The sequence below is a fragment of the Delphinapterus leucas genome, chromosome 13 (genome assembly GCF_059928025.1).
Source record: "Delphinapterus leucas isolate spDelLeu-1000000601 "Yukka" chromosome 13, BTC_Dleu_Yukka2, whole genome shotgun sequence".
NCBI lineage: Eukaryota > Metazoa > Chordata > Mammalia > Artiodactyla > Monodontidae > Delphinapterus > Delphinapterus leucas.
The window spans coordinates 40082524-40110234 of NC_143141.1; the positions used below are offsets into that span (position 1 = coordinate 40082524).

Sequence of the window (27711 nt, forward strand, 5' to 3'; positions counted from 1 at the left end):
CCAGGGCCAGCTGCAGCGGCCGCCCCTCCCCCCTCCCGCAGCCGCAGCCGCTGATCCGAGTAACCGGACGCCTGGGCCCGCTCCCCCTCCCGACCCAGGGCTCGGCGGCCAATGGCAGTGGCCCGAGCCTCCTCCGGGAGCCGCGGGGGCCCTCCCGGCGCCACCCGGCCAGGCTGGGGCACCCGGAGCGAAGGCCTGCCCGGCTGCGAGCCCGGCCTCCAGCTCCCGCTCGCGGCCTGTGTTCTCCGTGCCCTGCGTGCTCTGCCGTAAGCCCGGCCCAGCCCAGACACACCCGATCTCTGCCCCGACCCGAGCCGGGGAGGTCAAGGCTGTGAAAGGGGATTGGGCAATCGGCGCAGAGCCGGCACCCAAAGGGCCAAGCCGGGACCCATCCCCAGCCCGGGGAGTCTGGACACTCGGGTTCTTGGGCGTTTGACAGGCTGAGAGACCTTGGGCAGTGGTGGAATCTCTGAGCCTCAATTTCCTCATCTGTGGCTGAGGCTAGTCCCTGTCCACCTCTTAGTGGGGCGGTGTGAGGACCTATCCAGGCGAAGGGTGTGCAAGTCCTTCTGTATTAGCCAGAGGACAGGCCGAACCCAAATCATTGGGACCTGTCGCCACCGGCCCTGCAGCGGATGAAGACTGCAACCCCGCCTCCCCACCATCCGGGTCTCACCCACCATCCAGGGAATTCCTGGGTTCAAGGGAAGGGCCTGACACAACTTTCCTTAACACCCCAGTCTGGGAGTTTCCTGCAGCTCTTCACTCCCAAGGCAGAAGTTGGCTGGTGGAGTTTAGCAACCCCCAGGGAAGGGAGTGGGAAATAAATGCTGGGCTGGAAGGATGGAGCACAGGCACCTTTCCAACTACCTATTTTATCGCCTGTGCTTACTAGAGTGGAAGACGTATAAAGAGGAAGCTCTCACCAACAATGCCTTTTTCCTCCTCCAGTGATTACGACTACACACTCCTGCCTGTTACCTGCCACAGGCTACAAATACTCAAGTATTTATCTGTATACCTTTGCTCCTGGTACCTTAAAAAAAGCTAAGGAGAGCTCAGAAAATGCATTATAGTCTGAAAGCAAAGAAAGAGAGGAAGTCTTTGTCAAGGATGCATTATTTTAACATTCCCAGCTTTCCCACATCATGGCAGGGCGTGGGTCACCTATGGTGATGAGGACACAACAGGGGTGCCCTGAATCTTTGCTTCCATGTCCAGTTCCTGAACAGGCTCCCAAGTAGGTTCTGGAACCTGCAGCCTTAGCTCACACCATTTCCCGCACTGGGCTGGCAACCCTCGGGCACCTTGCCAGGGCACAGTGTCACGTGGCAAACTGCTCTCTCTTCCCTGGCACTTGGACTCCAGGGCCCTGCACCCCATCAGGCCCGCTGCCCCAGGCGAATCCAAAGGCAGAATGTGGTCAGGGAGTCTGAGAGGGGGGGTCCTTAAGTGGGGAGCAGTAGAGGCGCCCACCAGCCCAGGCCTGATGTTCTGCGGGCTTCTTGAATTCATTCGCTTCCAGACCTTTTCAGCCTTGCCAAGCCCTGTGTGAAAGATCAGAACAGCTGGAAATTTCTAGCAGGAGAGTGCCAGGTGCTGAACATGTCCCGGTCTGACTTAGAAACAGTTAGGGGCCGGGGCTGTTTGGGGTTGGCATTCTTGCCTTTGCCAGGCAGGCAAAAACTGCTCTCTCTTGGAAGGCACTGCCACCCCCGAGCCTGGGCTGGAGCTGCAATAAACCCAGGACACCAGGCTGGGGACGGAAACCAGGAGCCTCCAACCTCCCAAGCCCCAGGAGGACACAAAGGGCCTCCTCTCCGGGCGAAGCAGAAGGGGACGGGCTGACCAGGGAGGGCCGGACCGTCACCCAGTCAAAGCCAGGCGGCTGCAAATGAAACACAGGCCTAGAAGGCTCCAACAGGCACTCTGTCTTTCCCAGAGCCAAGAAATCCTGGCTAGAAACTTGACTATGGAGTAAGGCAAGGCACCGGGAAATACTTGAAACCAGGCGAGACCCCTGGTAATGTTGGACTCCGGACAAACAAGGGCTGAGCCAAGTGCTTTTCCCCCACCTGGCCCAGACACAAAAGCTGAGCTGGCCAGCGAAGACCCAGGGGAGGCGGCAGAGGAGCAGGGGAGGGACCCAGCAGGAAGAGGAAACCTGGCAGCAGGGTCATTTTTACCCTGCTCAGACAGCAGAGCTCTCGCACAGCAAGTCTGCAGAGGGGAGAGTTCCCACTTGGCTTCACACAAGGCCAAGGTCACCCAGGCCTTCTGGAGGCTCTCACGAGGGGCTCTGGAAACTACAACGCAACACGCGGCGACCAGGACCAGGCTGCAGGAGCCAGCTCCCGTTTGAAGGAGGGGAGTTGGTAGGGGCAGCTGCTGAGGAAGCCCAGCACCCCGCCCCCAGCCCCAGGCTGTGGCAGGACTGAGCTTCGCCCTCAGGACTAGCTCAATCCTTACATTGCAGGCTCAGCCTGCTTCATTTTATTTTATTTTGAAAATTTTATTTATTTATTGTTATTTTTAAGAACAGATTTATTTATTTGGCCGCACCGGGTCTTAGTTGCTGCACGCGGGATCTTCACTGCCCCATGCGGGATCTTTAGTTGTGGCATGCGGGCTCTTAGTTGCGGCATGCAGGATCTAGCTCCCCGACCAGAGATCGAACCCGGGCCCCCTGCATTGGGAGCACGGAGCCTTAACCACTGGAGCACCAGGGAAGTCCCAGCCTGCTTTATTTTAAATGCATCTACATAGTAGCACATGTTATGGGTAAACTTCATAAACCTACTAAGGAATGTTCTTTTATTCACATTTCTCGTAATATGTGAAGGGAGGGTTACTTTTTAGAAATTCCAAAATTAAAGAGAAAAAGAGAAATCATCCTGTGTTGAGGATGGACTCGGGGTCTCAATTTTCTTTATCCTTTGCTGGATCTTGAAAAAAAAAAAAAGAATAAAAAGAAGTGGTCCACAGTATGAAATCTTCTTGAAAAAAAAAAAAAAGCTAGAACATGCTCTATAAAAAGAAATTCAGACAAAAAGTATAAAGAAAAGAGCAAAAAATCACCTATTAATCCCACCCCCCAGTGATAGCCCTGATATCATTTTTGCGTATTTTTCCCAGACTATTTTCTATGCATGCTGATACATATTTTTATATGAGGTACAATTATTAATATCAGAGTGTCTTCTCCTTCTTCCTCCCCATGCCCACTGCAGAAAATCCTGAATATGCCTATTTGGTTTCCTCTCACTTCTCTCTTCCAGAGAGAGGAAGAATTATCACTTGCTGAGAAAAGCTAAATTGATCTACATAATAAAGGAATGCAGTGGGACAGACCAAGTTCCAGAGTAGGGAAAAGCCTTCTGGACTAGAGTTCAGTAGAGTGTTCAGATTGTAGCACATTCGAGGCTCTGGAGCAGCTACAGGGTGTAGAGAATTGGGCTTGGAGGATGGGGCTTCTGAGATGGGCTGATATGGTTATGACCTGGAGCCCTTTTAATGCTCTTCCAGAAATGTAATTAAATAATGGAATTTATTTTGTATTAATTTTGGCTATTAAGCTATGCATTAAGTCCATATAGAGACTGAAGCTTATGGTCTCCCCTCTCATTTACAAGGGTTATGTTTTTTAAATATGGGGACGCACTATATTTCCTTTTTTTTTTTTTTTTTTCCGGCAGTACACGGGCCTCTCACTGTTGTGGCCTCTCCCATTGCAGAGCACAGGCTCCGGACGCGCAGGCTCAGTGGCCACGGCTCACGGGCCCAGCCGCTCCGTGGCATGTGGGATCTTCCCGGACCGGGGCACAAACCCGTGTCCCCTGCATCGGCAGGCGGACTCTCAACAACTGCGCCACCAGGGAAGCCCCCTATATGCTTTTTTTAAAAATTAAGTTTCGTAGTCCAGTCAATAAATGGAGATATTTGTTATCCTCTTAAACAGCTGTATGGCTGTCCTTCATTCATCTTCACCATAATTTATTTAACCCGTCCCCTGTTGATGATCATTTATGTTATTCCATGTTCACTGTTATCAACAATTACCCAGAGGCTATCCCTATGTGTATACATCTTGGCACTCTTGCTGAATTCTTCCTTAGGATGTATTCCTGAAAGTATAACTGCAGGGTCAAAAGAAAAGAACATTCAAATTTTAGTGCACGGTGCCAAGTTGCTCTCTGTAAAGACTGAACAAATTAAAACAACCACTTACAGGGACGGATTCTGCTCTTGAGTGTAGTGCTGTTGGCAAGGGAAGTCCCAGTGGGCCAAGCAGCCAGAGATGCTCTGGGAAAGAGCTGAGCTGTGGCACAGGGTAGGGCGACAAAGAAGGGTCTTCCAGGGAACATGGTAAGAAAGCCAGTGAAGGCTCTATGGAAATTACTTTTGCTACCCAGCATCCCTTCCCTGGGGGAATCACCTTCCCCTCCACAGTACCCCTTTCAGCCTATGAGCTGTGGGTGGCGCTGACCTCCCACCTTCTCCGAGACCCCCATCCTGGGCTGGCCGCAGAGGTGACCATGACTGGAGCCAGATCAGTCAGAAGTCTCCATACCCTGATGGGGGTGATGGGTCCAAGCCAGGAAGAAGTCTTTCTTGCTCACTGAGCATGATGCGACACCAGAACTGGCAGTGACCCTCTCCTCCCATCCCATGCAGATCTGAGAGATGGAGACAAAACCTTGACAGCCTTGCAGAGCCGCAGGACCTAGCCATGTTTGAAGGCATGAGGCCCATCCTGGGCTTTTTGTGTACCACCAAAAGTCCTTTCTCCCCCTCAAATTATCATGAGATTTTATTTTTTAAGCGTTGGCTTTTTTTTTTTTTTAATAAGGTACATTTCACATAATATCAACCATTAACCATTTTAAAATGTGCAGTTCAGTGGCGTTGAGTACATTCACAGTGTTGTGCAACAGTTGCCTCTATCCAGTTCCAAAGACATTTTCATCACCACGAAAGGAAACCCCATACCCATCGAGCAATCCCTTCCTATTCCCTCTTCCCCTTGGGAAGTTTCATATAAGTGGAATCATACAACATGCGATGCTCTGCATCTAGTTTCTTTCACTTAGCATGCTGTTTTCAAGGTTTACCCATATTGTAGAGTGTTTAAGTACTTCATTCCTTTTTAAGCCCGAATACTATTCCACTGTCAGGAATATACCACATTTTGTTTGTCCATTCTGATGGACATTTGAGCTGTTTCTACATTTTGGCTATCATGATTAATGGTGCTGTGAACATTCATGTGTTCCTATTTGTTTCAATGCCTGTTTTCAATTCTTTGGGGTATATACTTCGGGGTGGAATTGCTGGGTCACATTGTAATTCTATGCCCATACATTCTACATTCTTTTTCTAGTTTAAGCCCACGTGAAGTGGGTTTCTGTCCTGGGCAGCCAAAGGAGTCCTGACTTACTCAGGCCTTGAAAGACGAACCAGCCTGGCCGAAGTGGAGAGCGGGGAGGAAAGTGTTCACCCTGGAAAGAGTGGGCAAGCAGCAGCAGAAACACGGAAACAGAGCAGGGAGGAAGTACATTCTCCGGTGGGAGTGCCACATGAGAAAGTCTTTTCTGGACACGTAGCCGGGCCACACTGTCTGGAAGACCCACAGAGAAGAGGAATCTTAGAGCAGTTGCTTTGACAACCAAGTCTGTGAGAGGAAATACCCTCCTTCCTCTTTTTCTTCCTCCCCCCACCCCTTCCTGCCAAGGCCTGTGCAGGATGCACCAACGGGGAGTAGTCTGGGTGGGAAAGAACACGTTTTCCTTTTTATTTTATTTATTTATTTTTTGCGGTACGCGGGGCTCTCACTGTTGTGGCCTCTCCCGTTGCGGGGCAGAGGCTCCGGATGCGCAGGCTCAGCGGCCATGGCTCACGGGCCCAGCCGCTCCGCAGCATGTGGGATCTTCCTGAACCGGGGCACGAACCTGTGTCCCCTGCATCGGCAGGCGGACTCTCAACCACTGCGCCACCAGGGAAGCCCCACATTTTCCTTTTTAAATGAGAAAGGTTTGTTTCACTCTGGGCCTCCTACAGTTCAGCCAGGGATCGATTTCTCCATGGCGGTGGGCCACAGGTCGGCCCTCAGGATCACGTTTGAGAGGGCCAGCCACCTTCACACCTGCCCGCTCTGCCCGGGACTCCAGGCAGAGTGAAGCCCCTGATCCCGCGTAGAAAATAAATCTGTGAGGTCTCTGCTCCTTTTCCTTCATTCCTACCACCCACCCCTCTCGGCACCCCGATGTCATCAGACCCTTTGGGGGGACCGAACCAGGACAGTGGAGATCTGTGTTTCTGCTCAGTCTCACTGAAGTCCAGTTGCTCACTCTAATCGAGATTCTTCTCAGAATCTGCATTCCCCCCTGTGGAATGGAATGAAGGTAGGAAGCAATTCTATTGACTTTCTTTGGTGTTGAACCCCTTCCGTGTGTGTCATGGTGGGCAAACTCCTGGGCAATGGAGGAAGAGGGGGGCTTTGGAAATATTAATAACCCAAGGCTCCTGACCCTGAGGTACATGCAGCTCAGTGGGGGAGATAGATGTGTACCCAGAGGAGACAGGGGGCAGCATAAATTAGAGCAGACGACATTACAACGGTAGGGAAATTTGGTTTTAGATCCCTCCTAGTGAATATTTATTTACGTAGTTGACTCTGTATTTTAAAAATTTAATCAAAAAAAATTTAATCAAAGTAATACCTTCACATAGTTTAGGAGCTGAGACAGCAGCACCAAGTTGCCAGCCAGGTGAGGGAGCCGTCTTGGAAGTGGATCCTCCAGCCCCAGTCAGGCCTTCAGGTGACTGTATCCTCTGCTGATACTGTGACTAAAGCCTTTCTGTAAGAGACCCTGAACTGCATCTGCCAAGCTAAGGAGAATTTCTGACCCACAGAAACTGTGTGAGGTAAGAAATGGTTATTGTTTGAAGCGGTTAAGTTTGGAGATAATTCATCACACGACAATGGAAAACTGATACATAGTGGTTGCTATTATTATTTTCTTGGGCTAGAACAAGGACGCCTTGCTCGTAGGCTGTGTATTATGAAATGGGCTAAGGACTCTCCGGACAAGTTACACAGCTTCATTTGAAATGATAAGTCTCACACCATTCCGAAGTATCCTTCAGAAGCCAGTGGTCTGAGGGAGGCGATGCCTGGGCTGACAGACCTGGTTCACAGATGACCTCAAGTGCTCAGGTGACAAACATCCAAACGAGAGTTATGGGGCTGTGGATCTAATGCAGTTCCCGCAGTTAGGAACTGACCGAGCACTTTCAGTAGAAAAAAACAGTCCCAGCTGCAGGTTCACTTGAGTCTGGCCCTTGTTTCCAGCGTGTGGAAGCTCGGCCCTTCCCATGAAAACATGGTAAAAACCTCTGCAGTATTTCCCAGCGAAATTGGCTTCCTTCCCTGCCACCAGGAGCTGGACAGAGCTGTGGGCACATGAGCAGCATTTCATCAGTTAATGTGAGCTCATGTCCAAGAAGTCCCCACCCCTCTCCCGTCTCGGTACCTGAGATTCTGGGAAATCTGCTTTATTTTCAGCCTCTAGGTTTCCTTGTCATTATGAGAACTGAGCTCCTCAGAAACAGGTGGCCACAGGGGAGCTGAAAAAAGAGGAAGATGAAGCCAGACCCACACAGCCTGGCAAGGAGATAGTTCTCAGCCTGAAAACTCCAGAAACCTTTGTCAAAAACCCACTGTTTGGGGGAATATGTTTGGTAGGGCTTCTCTCAGTGACCAAATGGTCAGCCCATTTGAACCCCCTTCCTTGAAAGAAACTTGCTATAAAACATTTCAAAAGAGTGTTTTAAACACTTCTTAATTTTTTTTGCTGCTTATTCCTTTCTTTTCCGGTTTTGCTGCTTCGAGACAGACCTTAGATCCAGCAATCTCTCCCTCCCCATGGCTATAAGGAAAAGCTGTTGAGAAATGACCACTTTTCAATTTTTCCACGTCCCTAGAAAAAAGAACACAAAACTCAAGTTTGAACCTTCTAAGGACCAAGTGCTCATAAGTCTTTCCTCCTGCAGCAGAGACCCTGAGAAGGTAAAGGAAACAAATCCAGTGACTGGTTATTAAAAAGCCTTCGCTTAGCATCTGATGAAGGATGCCTTTCGGATTAACTGTTAAAATTGACTTCCAATTCCCAATGGAAATTGAACATGTCCAGGCACTTCCCAGAGGGTAAATGAAGAAACCAACACTTGAAAAAGTTAAGTCTGGGTTTCTTAGAAATAACCCCAGTTTGTGTGGATAAAGGGACTCTTCCACAGACCCCTTGGCCTCCACTCACGTCCTCCCCCAGTGAACAATACCATGCCATAGCTGAAGGGTAAATGGTGTGTGAATAAGATGTCTCTAGCAGCAACTTTAGACAAGGCTCGCAATGAAAGAAAAGCAAAAATGAAATCAAAGTAGGGCTTCCCTGGTGGCGCAGTGGTTGAGAGTCCGCCTGCCGATGCAGGGGACATGGGTTTGTGTCCCGGTCCGGGAAGATCCCACATGCCACGGAGCGGCTGGGCCCGTGAGCCATGGCTGCTGAGCCTGCGCGTCCGGAGCCTGTGCTCCGTAACGGGAGAGGCCACAACAGTGAGAGGCCTGCGAACTGCAAAAAAAAAAAAAAAAAAGAAATCAAAGTAAAACACTGCTGGTGCTTCTCTTGCAATTTGCATCATATTACCCATAATGATTTGTAATTTTACATTTAAAGCTATTATCTTTTGGCAGACACCTTGACTTTAAATAAGTGTCTGTTACCCCAACGGGCTGCGACAAACTGTGCCTCGAATCCCACAGTAAGATCCAGAGTGAGGTTATCCACACGGGAGTACGGCCACCTGGGAAGGAACACCACCAGCCTGAGGCCATGCCTTGCTCCTTGGCCTGAGGCTGTCCCCTGCATTGGCACTTACCATGGTCACTGCTTTGGTGGCTGTCATCCTGCCAAAGGGCTTTAAGTTACCACCATCCATCTACTCCCACTTCTCTCTGCATAGAAAGAATTGGGTAGCTTGCCGTCTTGCCTCAGTTTCCCTAGGACTGTCTGATAAGTGCACTAAAGGATCATCTCTGGGTCCCTGACATCTAGGAACCTACATATGCTTAAAAACAGCAAGAGGTTCCCCAAGGAGCTGCTGGCAGAATGAGACGTTGGATGGATTCCAACTGGAGTGCCATTCCATAACTCCACACGCCTTTAAGTGACAGGAGACTGAGGAATGAGAGGGGGTTATTGCAGAATATTCTGATCTTCTTGTCAGAGCCTGAAAGCTCCTTGGAGCAAATGACTGCACAGAAATTCAATCAGAATTTCAGGCAGAAGCAAACTGAGGGGCTGGCTGGGGGCGATTTCTTCCCGGAACACATATTCTTCACATTGATAGGTACTGATATAGTTTAAAGAAATAGGACCATGACATAAAGTACACGGCCAGTGTCTGGCACACGGTAAACCTATCAGTTCGCTCTTTCTGTTTAACTAACCAGCCAAAACTTAGTGGCTTAAAACAGCAACTGTGGGCTTCCCTGGTGGCGCAGTGGTTGAGAGTCCGCCTGCCGATGCAGGGGACACGGGTTCATGCCCCGGTCCGGGAGGATCCCACATGCCGCCGAGCGGCTGCACCCGTGAGCCATGGCCGCTGAGCCTGCGCGTCCGGAGCCTGTGATCCGCAACGCGAGAGGCCACAATAGTGAGAGGCCCGCGTACCGCAAAAACAAAACAAAAAAAACACACAAAACAAAACAAAACAAAACAAACCCAGCAACTGTTACTTAGCTTACTGCTCTGCAGTTGGGCATATTAGGCTGGCTCACTCCTGCTCTGCTGTCTGCTGCCCCATCAGCTGGGGGCTGGCTGGTCTGCAGTGGCCTCAGCTGGGGCAGCTCCTGTGCGCCACGTGGCCTGTCATTCTCCGGCAGCCCAGCCCGGCCCGTTCACCTGAGTTCCCGAGAGAGAAGAAGCAGGCACCTTCTTTCGAGGCCTAGGCTCAGAACTGCACAAATAACACCCACTGCTTTCTTCTGGGCCAAACGAGTCACTGGGCAGCCCGAATTCAAGGAGTGGAGAACTAGCCCGTGGCTCTCTCTGGGAAGGGCTGCAAAGCCATCTTGCAGAGCAGTAAGCATAGGGAGTGGTGGAGGGTTGTCGCCATTTTTGTGATCTACCGCTGCAGGTAGCAACAAAGTCTGTGAGTGTGTGTATAATTTTCAAGCATTTCCAAAAGGAACTACATTACTGTGTTAGTTGACAAGCTAGGGTGAAAAGATATATGGAAAAGCAAGACCATCAGACTGCTAAGGAGGTAAAGGGTGACACCTTTACCTTTACCTTTACTTGCTCCCTTGATAGCCAACTCCCTCCCAGGGCCCTCCTCTGATCCAGCCCCTCTCCCCTCCCCTTCATATGAGAACACTTGACCTTGCTCAGGACCAGAATCCTGTCCTCAGGACACTGGCATGTGGTTAAGGAGACTTTCTCCATCCTTTAGCTTCTCATCTAGCAATGCTCTTCGCTTGTGAGTCACTCAGCTTCTCAATGGGGTTTCAGTCTGTCCAGGAAGAATGGAAGCTCTGCTCCGAGACTTGAGGGTTCATTACCCTGATGTAGAATGTTTATTTCCCTCTCATTTGGACGCTAGTAAGAGGTTAGTGACATATGGCCAGTGTCAGTGAGACCATACTGTTCCTCGTGCTGGCTGGATATTTGGAGGCAAGTGTGAAGAAACCCAGCTTTGTCTCAATGTGTGTTGACTGGTTTCTGTCACATTTTCAGGTGGGACAAATCAGTTTAGCGATTTCCCTTCAGGGTAGTCAACGTATTCTCTCTTCCTTCTGATTCCCACCACCAGTGCCATTACACGTATATACACAATGCACTCATGAGAGCTGCATTGTTCTGTTTCCTCAGCAGAGCAGACGCTGTCGTAGCCAAAGTCAGCCAAATGATACTTCTAGGAAAGCTTGTTTCCCTGACTTAAGAAAAAAAAAAAAAAAAAAAGGATGATGAACCCTTTGCCCTTCCTCCTTCTTCCTGTCTGGAACATGGATGTGAGACCAGGAAGTACAGCAGCCATCTTGTGACCACGAGGACTAAAGTCATTAAAGTCATGAGCTGAGGATAGTAGAGCAAACAATAGAAGAAGCCTGGGTACGTGATGACTTATTTAAGCAGCTGCACCAGCCCTAGGATTATGTATGTTAGTGTAAGTCACTATTGGTTGGATTTTCTCTTATTTGCAGCCAAATTCTTTACTGATAACAGGCAGGATCCTCATTGGCTTCAAAGGAAGGTGGAGTCACAGAAACATAACTGAGAGAGCTGAATATTTCTAAACAAGTCCCAGGAATAGATTAGTTAGAGAAATCCTTGTCCATGTCAGGCTTCAGGTTTTCACTGTAACTTGCTTGGAAGGAAAATAAATCAGTAACAAGGAGAGTTAGAATGCCATCACCTGAATCATATTATATTTTATTAAATCTCAGATGCCATCCACTGAGGTACATCATTATTTTATGTATCACTATGAAAGAAAAAATGTTCTCAAGGCGTGCCACTGATTATAAGATGTATTTGCTCCAATTTCAGAGATTTTAAAATGCAGGGGTTGGCGGGAGGATCTTAGAATCAGTGAAATATGGCAAATATTGGGACTTCCCTGATGGTCCAGCGGTTAAGACTTGACCTTCCAATGCAGGGGGTGCAGGTTCGGTCCCTGGTCAGGGAGCTAAGATCCCACATGCCTCACGGCCAAAAAACCAAAACATAAAACAGAAGAAATATTGTAACAAATTCAATAAAGACTTTAAAAATAGTCCACATCAAAAAAGGAAAAAAAAAGAAATATGGCATATATTTGCTTCCTTGATTATTGCCTGCAGCTCTGTTAGGTCAGAGACTCTGCCCTGCTTTCTGCTGAGTCCTCCATACCTGGAATTGGGCCTGGCACAGAGCAGGCTCCATAGATACTTGTTATTGAATGAATCAGGGGTCTAGTCCCCGCCTTTCCAGTAACTTGCCATACCACCCTGGCTGAGCAAAGCATTTACCTTTCTCTGTGCCTCTTTTCTCCATAATGTATTTCAACTGAACCTCACCAGAATTGAAGAAATACAAAGCCCCACATAAATGCAAAGTGGACCCATGCTCTGCATCGCCATGGCGATGCCTCCCAGTGCCTCGGGTGGATGCAGGAAAGCCTTATTCTCTACCATCCCTAGAAACCCATCTTTCCCCAGGGCCTAATTCCTTCCAAGGCTCCAGGATTAACCCTTTCCAGCCAATTCTCTTCCGACACTTCGTCTGGGTTATTAAATGTGCTCCTTGCAAATGGACAAGAGGTAAGGAAATATGCAAGATCCTTCCAGGAAAGAGATGGTATTTTGTAACTTTCCTGAATCTCTCCACGAAGACGACAGGCCAGTGTGCCATTGCCACAAAATATTTTGAAGTAATATCAGCGTGCGTGTCTCCGGGCAATAGTCTTTTCTAAACAAAATCTTGAGTTGTTGCAAGGCTCTATGTGCCACCCTCCTGCCGAACACCTTATTCAGAAATAATGAAGAAAATAATAATTCATACATGAATAACAAACACTTTGCATATGTTCTCTCATTTAAACTTCAGCAAAAATGTGTGAGATAGGAAGTATCATTATCCCCTTTTTACAGGTAGGGAAACTGAGGCATGAAGATGTTAAGTCACAGTAGGTTGCAGAGCCTGGCTTTGAACCCAGGTGGGTAGCACCAGTGCTTCACAGCCTTGCAACTACCTTACACTGAAAACCTAGTTGATGCTGGGCTCTGGGCTTAGTACAGACACAAATAAAGCCTAATCCCTGCCCTGAAAGGGTTCCTGCTCTGGTAGAGAAGACAGACCTGCTGGCAGAGATGGGTAAACAAAGGATCACAGGAAAAGAAAGAAAAAAGGCCTGTGCCTGTGGATAATCAAGGAAAGCTTCACAGAGGAGGTGGCTTTGAGCAGGGCATTGAAGGGAAAGTAGGAGTTTGCTAGGTGGGCAAAGAGGGGGCAGGGCATCTCAGGGAGCAGAAGCTTCTTGGAGGCTGGATCTGGGGAAAGGAAGGAGGCAAAAGGCAGGGCTGAAAATAAAGGAAGTGGCCCCAGGGGGAGGGAGTCTCCCTGCCTTGGGAAGTGAGTCTCCCTGCCTTGGTCAGGGAGCCGGGAAAAGGATTTACACAGTTAAGGGGTGGGCTTGCTTTGCATTTTAGAAAGAGCTCTCAGGTAGTTGCATAAGGGGTGATTGCGGTGGGAAAAGGGGGAACACAGTTCAGCACCGTAGGGGACATTGTGAAGTGGAGGAGAGAAGGGTGGACAGATATGTAGATCAACTTTGGCTTCGAGCGTAGGAGGGAATGGACATCCACACCTACAAAACGCGCACAGTGACTGGCTAGGCCTTCTGCATGTTCATGTGGGATGACAGGGGTCTCTGGCAAGGTCTCTACTCCCACTTCTAAAACACCATCTCTCTGGGAATTCCCTGGTGGTCCAGTGGTTAGGACTCCGTACTTTCACTGCCAAGGGCCCGGGTTCAATCCCTGGTTGGGGAACTAAGATCCCACAAGCTCCACGGAGTGGCCAAAAAAAACAAAACAAAAAAACCCACCATCTCTCTGAGGTCACCATTTCAGGGCAGCCATGGCGGGGTCACGCGCAAGCTGATGACTGAAAGCTGTCTGCTGAGAGAAAAGACTGAGGTAGACACAGGCAGTAGAGATGAGAGACCAGGACACCCCAGAGAGTGAAAAAGAGTTGGAGGGGGGGTAATTACAAAAAAAAAAGTTGAAGAGAATAATTGCCTGAGAACTTTTCAGTTCCTTGAGGCCACACCACACTACCTGCAATCAAGTTTCATGCAGATTCCAGCTTTCTAGTAAGTTTTTTTTCTTTCTTTCTTGTTTTCCTTTCCTTTTTTTTTTTTTTTTTTTAACTTAAGCCAACTTGAGTGAGTTTCTATTTCTTGGAATTAACAGACCCCTAACACAGCCTTACATACTGTCCTGTAATTTTCTTTTTCACTTTCTAGGTTCGCTTTTAAAATACAAATCCTCCTGAGGAAGTAATGCTTACGTCACTAATACTTTAGGATAAATGCCTTTTGTCATCTTCCTGAGTGAAGGAGGTAGCAGGCCGGTAACACGAGCTGCAGGGGAGAGGATGCGGATGGGGCAGACAGTGGCTATGAAACGTCAAAGACAGAGCTGGCCGCCCTTACCATTGTTCTTCTGCCCAGCCCAGCATGCAGAACACTGTCACTGCCTTTGGATCTGCAGGGGCTGGCTATAAAATTCCTGGAGAGAGTTATTCCAAAGCACAGGGGTATATTATAAAATGTAAAGAATTAGCTGGAAGTCTGGTATCTTCAGACTGGATCTGTGAGCCATTCCTAATTCTGCAAAAATTTAAGTTTCTTATATTTGCTCCATCTCAAAGACTATGGCGTTTCTTCATTCTGCTGCACCAAAAACTTGTACGCTTGAGTAGTTTCTTCCACCTTCTCACATCCCAGACAATAAACTGTTAATTCACGAGAAGAAAGGCAGCATTCTTAGTTACCTACCCAAACACCTACACCCTCAAAGAGCCTACAACAGCAAATGCCCAAGCCACATTCTTGTTTACTTGAACTTATTTATACCCTTTCTCATTCCACAAGGGATCTGAGGGGGCTGCCAACTTTCTGTGTCATCAGATCACTAAACCAAACCCCTAGCAAACATATTTCTAGAGGGCTGGAAATATAACAATGACTAACATAAGTAGAACACTCACTGGAGGCAAGACATTGTGCTAAGTGGTTCAAATGGATTCACTCATTCAGCCTGTGAGAGGTCCTACTGGGTCCCATTGAATCCACACCAGCCTCATTCGTGGGTTGCACCATTATGGACCACTAAGAAAGAAAGAAAAAAACCTGTCAACTAACTGGAAGATGCAGTACCAGTCAAGATGCGCTAGACTGTGCTATCAAAACACAGAATCCGAAAGTTCCATGGCTAAAGAAGGAAGGTTTATGCTTCTCTCTCCTTAAATTCCCACTGGCTACGGCTTAGCTCCATATCACCTTCACTGTGAGATCCAGGCACACGGAACAGCCTCCATCTGGAACTTTGCTGGCTGTTGAGGTGAACCTTCTAAAGCTTCAGCCTGGAAGTGACACATCACTCCCCTTCACACTCCATTGGCCAGAGCAAGTCACATGGCCGCCCCTGGGCTCCTCCTGTAGGAAGGGGCAGCAACAGAAATACAATTTCCTACTCTTGTATTAATTGAAAGGCATATCCTGGTTTCCAAGTCTAAAAGGTGAGAAACAGCACATCCTGGAATTGATGAAATACGGAACTGGAGGCTTAGGTGGGTCTTACAATGTGCCTGAGACCTCAGAGTGGCAAAGCTGGGGCGTCAGCCCAGGTATCACCAGCTCCACCTTTAATCTGGCCGGAATAAGCCCTTATGGAGGTGGTAGAATCTGTCAGGTCCTGGGGAAGCCTGGGGGGGGGTGGGGCCTAAATTACTCTCCATTTATTAATCTCTCTTTTTTAAAGACTCTTTTCTTTCAACATGTGTCGAGCCAGCACTGTGCTAGTAGCACACTGAAGAATAAGTCTCTAGTTCCCTTCAACAAAATATCCCAGGTCAGTCAGGGGTCAAAAGGAAGATTCACAGAGGCTAGCTATTAGCTGTGCAGAGGGAGGCGTGCCCTTGGAGGCTAAGATGCACGTGGCCCCTTCCCAAACAGGGTTGGCTCTGGTCGTAAATCGTCCCACAGAGAGGATTATTTACTCTAGGCAGAGGCCTGTGCGTGGTGGTCGGGCGTCAGGAAGTGAGCTGGCCATCGGAATGGAGTGTGGGTGGGGTGAAGGGACGTGGTCACCGGCTTCCACTGAGTCACAGAGGGCTGAGGTGGGGAGGCTGGCGGGGCCCCGCCCTGGTGGGGCAGGAAGGACAAGGTCGGGGCAGAGTCAGAGGCTGGGAGCAGGGAGGAGGTGGAGGCCTGTCTCAGGCCCCAGCAGGTCCCCGAGGGGGCTGGCAAACAGGCCTTTGATGCAAATGTTGCCCTGAGAAAACCACCCAGGATCCAGCTGGCAACCCGGAAGGCTCCTTCTGGTATGTAAATCAGGGTTGCCATGAGAACATCCAGAACCTTGCCTTTGTCTGGTTTGAAATTCAGAAGCTGCTGGCTGGGGTGTCCAATACTTATTTGGAAAAGTCATATTTAGGGTCCTTTAGCTGTCACCACTGCTGCCCAGGGTGAAGGTCTCAATGGTGAGCAAATTTTCAGACATTTTCAAAATGGGAAATAAGAAAAGCTGAGGGTTAGAAGGAAGTAGAAAGGATAGAATGGGTTGGAGGGGATGAGGACAAAATATGAATGTGAAATGAGGCCAGCTATAGGATGACATTGCTGGTTAGTCATGGTATATAATCTGAGTGTGTAGCCCCAGCTCTGCATTATAAAGGGAAAGGGATTACTGCGTGGAAGGAGTGTGCAGGGGGGCCAGTCAAACAGCTGCTGGCCTCCTGCCGAGCTCTGAGGCCAGGCTGGCTGGTCAGGGTCCCGCCTCCCTCAGCAGAAGCTCAGGCTACCCTCGCAGGGATCCCTGAAGCAAGGGTTCACCCACACGCTCTGCCCAGCTGGGCCCTAGCCTCCACGGTCACCCCCTCAGACCCCCCGCTCTGGCCTTTCTGGCCACTGTCACTGCTCATGCCTCCTCTCCCTCCTTCAGGGCTGACCCCTGGAATTACTCCAGCCCTCGCTGTACAGGTACTGGGTGTTCATTCCTGGGGCTCCTTTGACTGCACAGCATGGGGACCTGGCCTGCACTGGCTTAAAGGAGAAAGTGGAGAATGTGTTGGCTCGTGTAACTGCAGGGGCTGCAGAGGAGGAAACCATTTTTCTTGACCCTCTTAGGGTCCCTGGCTGGGTCTGCGAATTAAACTGAGACAGATTAACAGGAGAAAAGCATACAGATTTATTTAATCTAAGTTTTACATGACATGGGAGCCTTCATAAGGAAATGAAGACCCAAAGAAGCCGTGGGAGCTGAGTATTTTACGCTAGGTTTGATGAAGAGTGGGCAGTCATGGAGGAAGAGGACAGCTTGAGGAGTAGGAAGTAATGTAGGAAACTAGGCCTGTTTATTAGGATGCTTCTTGGTGTCCTTTTGTCTTTGGAGATAAGGACGCTCCTTTCCTCCAGAAGTAGGGAGGGCACCTCTCACACTAGGATTTTACAACTTTTTTCAGGGAAGAAGGGGTGGGGGTGGGGTCAGAGTAAACTTCCTGCTCTGCCATTTTCTCAAACTCCTTCAGCTTAAAATATTCAATAGGCCAAGATGCCATAGTTTGGGGTAGGGTGTCCTGAACCCCATCACAACCAATCTGAGGAAAGTTCCAACTTTCGACGAGGGACTTAAACTCCATCTGTCCATCTATCCCTGCTTGGCACTCCCTGGAATGTTTTTCTCTTTAGGTTTGTTTCTTCCTCAAGTGGCTGCCCCCTAAGAGTAGAACATGGCCTTGCCGCTCCCTGTTGTAAGGTTCCCCTTACAATCCTGTAACCAGGAGAAGCACCTCTTCCTCTCCTGGCTGATGGCATCCACCCCAGCGACGGGGGCAATGAAGTCTTTGAAGAGAATTTGGAGGCAGATGGTGCTGGGAAGACCAGGGCAGTCTGAGCCACACAGACCATTATTGTCACATCATCTTCTCATTGTTGCAGGTGTTCGTTAACCTCAAGGCCTCGACCACACCGTGAACTCCTCATAGGGGATCCTCTGCTATGCTTGTTCTGGGGTCCCCCAATAAGCAGGCTCTCAGTAAATGTTTATTCACTGGTTAATTAACCCTCAACACCAAAGAGCCTGACCAGGACCACTTATCACTAAAACGAGACCTAGCCACGAAGTTTAGAGTGGATCCACAGCCCTCGGGAACTTTCAGGCTCTTTGGAAATCCAAAATCATCAGGGGAAATCCAGATCTCATCTTGCTGCTGCTGCTGCCTCAAGAATAAAAGGGTCCTCTCCACCCAGTGCTCTGCTACCCGCCCCCCAATCCCCCCACCCCCACCCAGCAGGGAAAGGCGGCTTTCAGGGAAGTCTCTGTGGGCCATTCCAAGGATGCGTGTTCATTTCTCTCCTACCAAAGAACCCGACCTTAAGGGCTGGGATAAAAATGGCCAGTTTTGGGGTGGTAGCAGGTGCACTGATTTTAGCAGAGATGTTACCAAAATGTATCTCAGAAGACAGTTAAGGGTTAAAATTTGTCGTTTAATGTGTCCGTTTGAGAAGTGATCATTTCCAGGCCTTTCGGCTTTGTAATCGCTCTTGTTTCCCACCCTGACATCCCAGGGTTGCCCGGCAGTGCCTCCCTGGCTCACAGCCAGCCTGTCTTCCCCACCTCCTCAGTGCTCTCTCCTGAGAGCCGGTCTGCAGATTCAAAGGAGGGCAGGTCTGTGCTCACACTCCTCGGTCTGTGAGCAGTTATTGACTAACCTGTCAGTCGATAAGTACTTAGTGAGCACCTGTTGTGTGTACCAGTCATTGCGCTGGGGACTAAGAGGACCCCTGAGAAATATAAAACTGGACCCACTCTCCAGGAGCTATGTCTACACAGGGAGATCCCTGAAGACAGATGATGCCAGACTGGATGGTCTTGAAGGGTCTTCAGGACACAAATATTATGTGGTTATAGACTAGGCGATTGGGTCTGGGCTAGGCCCTGATTGGTGGATACGGTCTGGTTATCTGCTAACAGGTGAGCGGGATGGGGGGATTATATTCCAAGGACTGGGAAAGGTGAGGAAGTAGGAGAATACTAGGTGTGTTCCAGGATTAGGGGGTTGTCAGGCTTCGGCCAGAGCAGAGGATTTTTAGGAAAAAATAATAGAAGGTTTACTGCAATATTTGTTTGAGCCAATGAGCATGTAATGTATCTCATAGGCAGAAGAGAACCAGTAAGAATTTGAGCAGATAAAAAACAAAGTTGGACTGAAGTTGAATATTCATCATAGCATTCATATCCCACTTGCCCACTGCTGCCTCTGTGATGGACACTGCTGGTTTTGCACTCAGCAACCAACCCCACTTCTTTCTTTCTTTTTTTTACTTTATTTTTGGCTGCGTTGGGTCTTAGTTGCAGCATGCGTGATCTTTCATTGCGGCGCACAGGCTCTTCGTTCCAGTGAATGGGCTTTTCTCTAGTTGTGGTGTGCGGGCTCCAGAGCACGTGGGCTCAGTAGTTGCGGCACGTGGCCTTAGTTGCCCCATGGCATGTGGGATCTTAGTTCCCCAACCAGAGATTGAACCCACGTCCCCTACATTGGAAGGCAGATTCTTAACCACTGGCCCACCAGGGAAGTCCCCCCACCACTTCTTTCTTTCTAACAGAACTCTAATTATGTTCATGATCTACTCATTCCCCCATGCAGCCACGTGCCTCAAGGGAAGGTGGCATGCTCCAGAGTAAGTCTGATTTGCCTATCTTGCCAACAATTGGTTCTAGAATGAGCATGTGGCTGAGTCCTGGCCAATGAGAGGTGGAGGAAAGTCCACTAGGGGACCTCTGAGAAAAATATCCTTGTTTCTAAGAGAAACTCCTAAGGAGAGATGGTCTTTCTTTTTACTCTGGACATTGTCATGTGTGGAGGTGGCCATTTTGCCTCTAGTCTGAGGATGAAGCCAACAATGAAGCTAGTAGGGCAGAGAGATGGAAAGAACTTGATTCTTTGATTACATCGTTGAGCCACTGAATCAACCACCCTGAATCCTGCCCTTCCTGTTATGTTGCTTAATACGTTTCCACATTAAGTTAGTTTGAGTCAGGTTTTTGTTACCTGCAGCCTGAAGCATTCTCACTTCCTCCTCTCAGCTCTTGAAATCCTTTTTCCCCATTTAGCCCACTCTCCACTCTAATCAGGAACTCTAGTCTCATGACCCTTCCTGCTTCTCCAGTTCTATCTACTCTTCCCCTTCATTACTGTCTTTCGCGTCATCCCAGAATTCTTGCATAATAGTTCGCCTTCACTCTTCTCTTGCCAGCTCCCTCCAGCCCTCCTCACCAGCTCCTGCATACTTACCCACTAAGTCCCCAGCCACAGATCAATCCAACTCTATCACTGCTGCTCCCCCACCCCTGAGCTAGGGTAACAAAGTGTCATCCAGCTTTGCCTGAGACTGAGGGGCTTCCTGGGGTTCTAGACTTTAAGTGCTGAAACTAGAATTATCCTGGATAAATGGATGGTGGGTGGCCCTAACAGTGACTGGTGAGGCCATTGGGGAAACTACCCAACAATGATCAGTGGCCATTCCCAATGCATGGTCTCCAAGCGCCACCTTAGCTTAGCCCGGCTTGGGAGTCCTATGACACAGTCTGGGTAGCCTGACACCATCCACCCCTTTCATTGCAGTGCTTGTTTCAAACCTTCACTGCTTTGCCTACCCAGCTCCCGCCGTACTCCCTTTGCAGCTGACTTCCAATTTCACAGAGGAAAGAGAGACTATTGCCCGTAAAGCCCCTCATCTTCCCGCCTGCTTGCTCAGAATGCATCTTCTTTCCTGCTTCTAGAGGAAGACTTTCTCCATCCCAGTGCATTCATCAGAAATCCAGAGGCCGCCCCTACTTTCCTCTGTACCCACCTCTAGCTATCACACTCTCTCCCTCCCTCCATGACAATACAAGTCTCACTTGCTATCTGTTCCTAATTCTCCCTTCAACCTGGATTCTGCTCCACTGCTGCTTTTGCCAGACTCTCCAAGGACCTCGTCTCAAGCCACAGCTGGCTGCCCAGTGTGCCCCTATCGACCACCCCCTCCTTGAAGACTGGCCTCCTCTTTGGCCCCATCTCCTCCTACTTCTCTGGCTGTTCCTGCTCAGTCTCTGTCTAGGGCTTCTCTTTCTCTGTCTGCACTGTAAATGTTGGTGTTTCCTGCTCTCCTTCTCAACTGTATACACTTCTTTTGGATCATTCCATCTATAACCATGGTTTCAACTATTATCAAATTCCCACAACTCCTCGATCTGTAGCTCAGGCCAAGATCTTTCTTCTAAGCTTTTATCTGCATGTGTTGTGAAGCCATCAGTGTGATCATTAAGGTCCATGGTTTTAGAGTCAGACAGATCCAGGTTTAAGTCCTGGTTCTACCACTTATTAGCTGTGTGACTTGGGTCAGGTATCTTAAGCTCTCTGTGCTTCATTTTCCTCAATTGTAAGCCAGAGATCATAATGTACTTACCTTATGGAGCTGCTGAGAAGATTAAATGAGATTATGTTGAATGCTTAGTATAATGTCTGGCTCAGAGAAACAAGCAACGCAGTTATTTTTAAAGCATTTAGTTGCCTAGCACTCATCTTTCCCCCCCCTCCCAAGCTTTTATTTCCCGAACTGTGAGGCACTAAGCAATTAAAATCATTTAATCATTAAAAACAAAAAATAAAAACCCCATAAAGTAGGTGTTGTATTCTCTCTCTTTGTCTCTGAGGCTCAGAGACAAAACATCTTATGCAAGGTCACAGCCTGGGAGTGGCCAAGCCAGGCTTTGAATGGACTCATGCCAAAGTCCTCCTCAGCCACTACAGTTAGCCCATCTCTCAACATATTCACATCAAAATTCATTCCCTTTTCCGTGCCCCACACTTGCTTGCCCTTCTGCTTAGAATCCCATTTTGCCAGAAGGCTGGCAACATTTACCTTGTCAGCAAAAATCAACCCTCCAGGGACAACAAGGGTGTGGAGGGCAGCCCCTACTCCATCCACCCGCCAGGAGGCCGCATCCTCTTGTCTCCACCCACCCACTGCCCTTGCCTGCCTGCAGCCAATGGGGTTACTGCTGCAGCCGCTGCTGGGGTCAGCACCTATCAGGATACCCAAAAATAACGGTTAAGCACCCCTGGGTGACACTAGCCTTGGCCCCAAATCCACCCCTTGCTCCACTGGTAGGGTGACGCTGCTAACACCTAACTATGTTCACTTCGTTCTCCTAAAGGTCCCCGATACCCCCTCCCCGTTTGGTTTCCCCAGGACAAAGTGTTAGGAAGATTCATGCAAAAGAGCCGTCCTGTGTGAAAGGTTTGGGGGGCCGCTGGGAGGAAAGGGAATTGCCAAGGTCTGAGCCTCTGAATCTGTGGGGCTTCCCTGGTGGCGCAGTGGTTGAGTCCGCCTGCTGTTGCAGGAGACACGGGTTCGTGCCCCGGCCCGGGAGGATCCCACATGCCATGGAGCGGCTTGGCCCGTGAGCCATGGCCGCTGAGCCTGCGCGTCCGGAACCTGTGCTCCGCAACGGGAGAGGCCACAACAGTGAGAGGCCCATGTACCGCAAAAAAAAAAAAAAAGAACCCAATAGTCGCATCCAGGTCTAATTCAACTGCCTCCCGGCCCTCCACTAGCTGTCCCCATGCCCCCAGGAGGGGTCAGTAGCGAGCAAAAGGTGTTGCCATGTTGCCATAGGATGGGGCTGGTGACCTTGCTTCTTGGCTTCTTATCCAGTTCCCTGGGCAGAAGTCCGAAGAAAACACTCCGGTCACACAATTGGTCTTTCATTAGCATCTTTTCTGGCGGGGAGAATTTAGGACTGAAGCAACTGGAAACTAGATTCTTCGCCGCCACCGCCCCCCCGCCCCAGCCCCACCCCTGTTGGGCTTCTACTCCCGCTCCAGGGGCCTGGAGGCTCCGTGCTAGGGGGAACCGGGTGCGAATTTGGTTTCCCGGGTGTTTTCCACCGCCGGCCAAGCCGCCAGCCTCCCCAGCCCCGGTCCCAGGCCCACGGGAGAGTGGTCACGTTAATTGCTCCCGGGGCCTCCAGCACGCCCCTCGCCCCGCCCCCAGGGTGACTCCCACCTTTTCCTGTGCGGCGGAGGGGCCTGCTGGGCGCGCGCCTTAAGTGGCACTTGTCCTGGTCGTTCCTGGGGTGGTGCGTGGCTCCCCAGGGTGTGAAGCCCGAGCCTGGCCGCACAGCCTGTCTGAGAATTCTTCGGATGTCTCCCACTGCCCGCACCACGTTTGGAGTTGTTTCGCAGGCCCGCTGCTGGAGGAAAACACCCAATCTGTACTGGAAAGAGAGATGGTCCAAAGAGCTGGCTCGCTCTCCAGCTACTCACTTCCTGGAAAACCACGTAAAAAGAGGAAAGAGATCTTCTCAGTCAATCAAAAAGACAGTACTGAATAGGGACCCAAACTGTTAGAGTGGTGGTGGGAGAGCGTGGGTAAGAATACCAAACAAACAAAGGAAGAAGCCTACGGATAGTATCTTACTTACCCGGTAACCCCAGGGCAGTGACTGCCATGGTGGGCGGCACAAATCAATCAACCTGGGCTAGTTTAAGGTTTATGAACATCAACTTCTTATTCCCTGGAATTCTAGAACTTTACAGCTATAGAAACCTTAGAGAACACCCATAATCATTGGCCCTCATTTTAAGGCAGAGACCTAGAGATTTAGGTGACTTGAGTAAGGCCATGCTGTTCCTGCTGTTAGTTAACGATGAGTCACACCTGGAGCCTAAGTCCTTAACTCTCCTTACACCTATTGTCAAATGAGCTTCTGCTCCCAGCCTCACCTGCCAGGTGGGGAGGCCATGAGTATGGTGTAAGCTCAAAGGAGCTGGTGTTAGGAAAGCATTCACCAAGTGAAGGGGTCTCCCTTAGGTTATGTAGAAACTTTATGTAGAAACAATTTTGTGTTTCAGCGGAAAACTAAATCATCTATGTGTATCATGCACACCCTCGAAGGTTATGAGATTCAAGCTCCGTCCATTGTCTTTAAGCTATTTTTCAACTCTGTAAATTGTATGTAATTGATAGATATGCATATCGTATCCTATCTGGTAGAGATTTGACTTCTTCGACTTGTTCCCACCCCCACTGCATTGGCAGGAAAAAACCCCCACTTCTGTCTTCATTTGCAATTCATCTCAACATTAGAACTCCCTGTAAATTTGTGCTGTTTCTACTTTTCCTTTGAACCAGTTATGAAACTGAGTAGGCCCCTGTGGGGCTCCTGGGCACAGAGCCTTTCTGTGTCCCGCTTCTCTTGATTGTAGGGAATAAGCCTCAGTCTCCAAGACCTTCCCTGAGTTCCAAAGGGTAGGTTCAAACAGTTGCTAAACAGGGAAGGGAGGGGATGCTGAGACAAGGGAGGAGTAGTCAAGAAACAATAGTGCAGCCTTGGGGCAGGGTCCTGGTTCTGCCTTAAGGGAAACACATAACAATATCTTTGCACCCTTCCGCAGAACTAAAACCCCCAACAAATGGAAGATGTTAACTACTTGATGAAGCATTCTTCATCCCAGAGAGAAGGTCACCTTGAGAACCACAGAAGCTCATCAGGAGACCACCTGAGGCTAGATTAAAGGAATGCAGGCCCTTTGCACACCCTGATCCTTATCAGCAACCCCACCCTTGATCCATTGCTATAAACCGCCTCACCAAGTCCCCCTGGGACACACAGTTTTGAAGACATTGGCCTGCTGTGTCCCCTTTTGCCCGGCAAAGCAGTAAGGCTATTCTTTTCTACCTCACCCAAAACCGTATCCAAGGTTCAACTTGGCACTGGTGCACAGAGGCTGAGTTTCGGCATCAGTCATAACATCTATCTGCCTGTTTCCATCATATCATCTGAGCAAAGTAAACTCTTTAACGTGTGTTCATCTTTTATATTTTTCTGGAAATCATGATTTTACCTTATAACAAAGTCGTACCTCGTCCCATTGTGTGGGGCGATGAGTAGCAGCTGGTGGGTCTGCTTCTGTGTCCAAATGAATCCAAGAAGAGCCACACTTCTCTGAGTTTACAACGGGGGACATTGTGTCCAGGGATGGCAGCTAGGCTGGCTGACCTGGGCCCTGCATCCCCACTCACTGATTGGAAGGTTATTCAGGAAAACGACGTGGTTTAGGGTGGCTCTGACCTTCAAGGAAGGGAAGGGGGGTCTCTGTCATGGGCTGCCCTGCAGATGAACTCTGCACTCTCTTTTTCTGCCATTAAACAGCTACTTGAGTAGACATCACTTCATTTTTTTCTTTCTTTACTGGTATTCATTAGATATTTTTAAATGTCTAATTGTGAGAACTTGTTCTAAGAAGCTTGAATTTTCATGCTGGGGCATGAAATTAGTGTCCAGTAACTCAAAGCCTGTCTGCTTCACTACTTAATTTAGAGATATGCTGGTTGGTGCAAGGCTTCTAGTGCCAAAAGACATCATTTCTGAAGCCTCTTAGCCAAGCACAATGAAAAATATAACCATAAATACTCATTCCAATGACTCCCCAGGCCATAGTCACAAAGCTTTTACACTGCATTTACTCAGGGCTCCCCAGCCAAAATCATCTCACTCATTCTTCTCCAGGGTCCTTGGAAATGTCTGCATCCTCCCACCATGTGCCTTACTGTGTACCCACTTCCTTGCAGGCCATGTATCTAGGTGCCAGGTTTAAGCTGTGGGCCATGATTTCCTGCAGTCGTAAGCCTCTGGCTTCCTGGCTTTCCACGAGGTGATGTTCTGGCCAGAGGCCGTGGGGGCTGCAGCCTTAGAATTTTGGCTTTTACTATAGGTGTTCCTTGCCACTGGGGTTCAGATGTCTAGGCAGAGCTGCTGATTCTCTGGCCGTGGCCTGAAGGATGGATTTGCAAAGCTGATTTGCATGGTCTTAGAAGAATAGAGGGAGAAAGGTGGGAGTTCACAAATTATAATTCTCCTCTCTCCCCCTTCACTCAGTCCACAGAGGCTAGTCCTGCTGCCAAAGGTCAGGCATGGACCACTCACTAGCCAGTCCCTACCAGGATATGCTGTGAGGCCCCTACTTGTGTTTCTTGAAACTGGCTACAATATTAGAACTAACCGGGAATCTTTAGAAATACTGATACCCAATCCCTGCCCCAGACAACATAAATCTAGAGTTTTTTGTTGGCCGTTGGTATTTTTTAATTGAGATATAATTTAGATATAACAAAGCACATGAATTGTAAATATACAGCTTGACGAATTTTTGCACCTGGGTAACTCCCACTGAGATCAGTATTCAAGATGTGGAAAGCTTCCAGTCCCTCTGAATTCTCCTTTCTGGCTTCTATCTACCTACCTATCTATCTATCTATCTATCTATCTATCTATCTATCTATCTATCTGTCTGTCTATCTCAAGGCCCATCAGATCAGAAGCAGGGGCAACCAGCTCTTTTGAACTTTTCTAATCCTCCCAACTGCTGGAGTAGGTGAGGAAAAAAAATCGTCCTTCCCTCTATCCATCTTAGGTTCATTGGCTGGGGCTCTGTAAATTAGACTGAAAATGACAGAATAATAAGAGAAAAACCAACACGTTTATTAACATGTGCATTGCACATACACTTGGAGCACACAGAGATGACAAAAGAACAAAAGATAAAATTTTAGAGAAGTCACAAGACAAAGGAAAAGGACTTTGAGGCAAAGGGCAAATAGTGGGAAGGCAGATATATGGGGAAACTACTGGACGATAAGGGCTAGTATTAGCAAGGTTTGTTTTGGAGATTCCTCTGGTGCTCAAGGTTGATAAGGGTTTAGAGTTGTCCCCAGTGATTAACTTCTGACCTTCCCGGAAGGGAGGGGAGGGGACATCTTTACAAATTTATATCCTACTTTTTTAGGCAAATAGGGGGAGGGCAGAGAGCTTTTCTTGTATCTGCTTCATCTCAATTGCCTTTAGCTCAAAATAATTCTTATGCCAAAATGGCATATTTTAGGGTGGCATAGCATGCAACCCTTCACAGGAAACCCATGTCAAGCACTCTGGGTCCACCTCTTGCATCCCCTCACTTGGCTTGAGGGAGAGAGAAATGCCCAGGACTACAAGACAACTTTCTCCCTAGTATCTTCACTACTAACATTTAGAACAAGTTGCTTGAAGATGAGTGCCTGATGGGATCAGAAGGACAGAACTTAGCAGGTTTTCTGTTTGTTTGTTTGTTTGTTTGTTTAATTTTAGGGTTTCGGAGCCTTGGTTGTTTTTGTTTTTCAATTTAAAAGCCCTGCCTAGAAGGTCCAGTACATTCTTTTGAAAAGAGTCAGCCACTTTTTAAATATGGGGGCTTCAGCTGTGCTTAACAGAAGTAAAGTCCCGGGCTTCCCTGGTGGCACAGTGGTTAAGAATCCGCCTGCCAGTGCAGGTGACATGGGTTCGAGTCCTGGTCCGGGAAGATCCCACATGCTGCGGAGCAACCAAGCCCGTGCGCCACAACTACTGAGGCTGCGCTCTAGAGCCCATGAGCCACAACTACTGAGCCCAAGTGCCACAACTATTGTAGCCCGCATGCCTAGAGCCCGTGCTCTGCAACAAGAGAAGCCACCACAGTGAGAAGCCTGCGCACAGCAACGAAGAGTAGCCCCCGCTCGCCACAGCTAGAGAAAGCCCGCGCACAGCGACAAAGACCCAACACAGCCAAAATAAATAAATAAATAAAAATTAAAAAAAGAAGTAAAGTCCCATATGTCCTCCCTCATACTATTATGTGTGTGTGGTAAAATATACATAAGATAAAATTTATCATTTTAACCATTTTTAAGCATACAGTTCAGTGGCATTAAGTATATTCACAGTGTTGTGAAAACCATCACCACTATCAAACTTCTAGAACTTTTTCAGCATACCAAACTGAAATGGTACCCATCAAATTATAACTCCCCTTTTCCCCCTCCCCCAAG

At 48.7% G+C, this 27711-nt stretch overlaps 1 long non-coding RNA gene across 2 annotated transcripts; it reads left to right on the forward strand.

Moving 5' to 3' along the window:
• On the forward strand, positions 1-25496 carry LOC149747736 (uncharacterized). Of its 2 annotated transcripts, none has more exons than XR_016395430.1 (3): positions 1-6401; positions 6730-16145; positions 24267-25496. It is a non-coding gene; the product is annotated as an uncharacterized LOC149747736 (long non-coding RNA). The 2 variants fall into 2 exon arrangements; XR_016395431.1 differs by lacking the exon at positions 24267-25496 and adding an exon at positions 17512-24255.
• The last annotated feature ends 2215 nt before the right edge of the window (positions 25497-27711 follow it).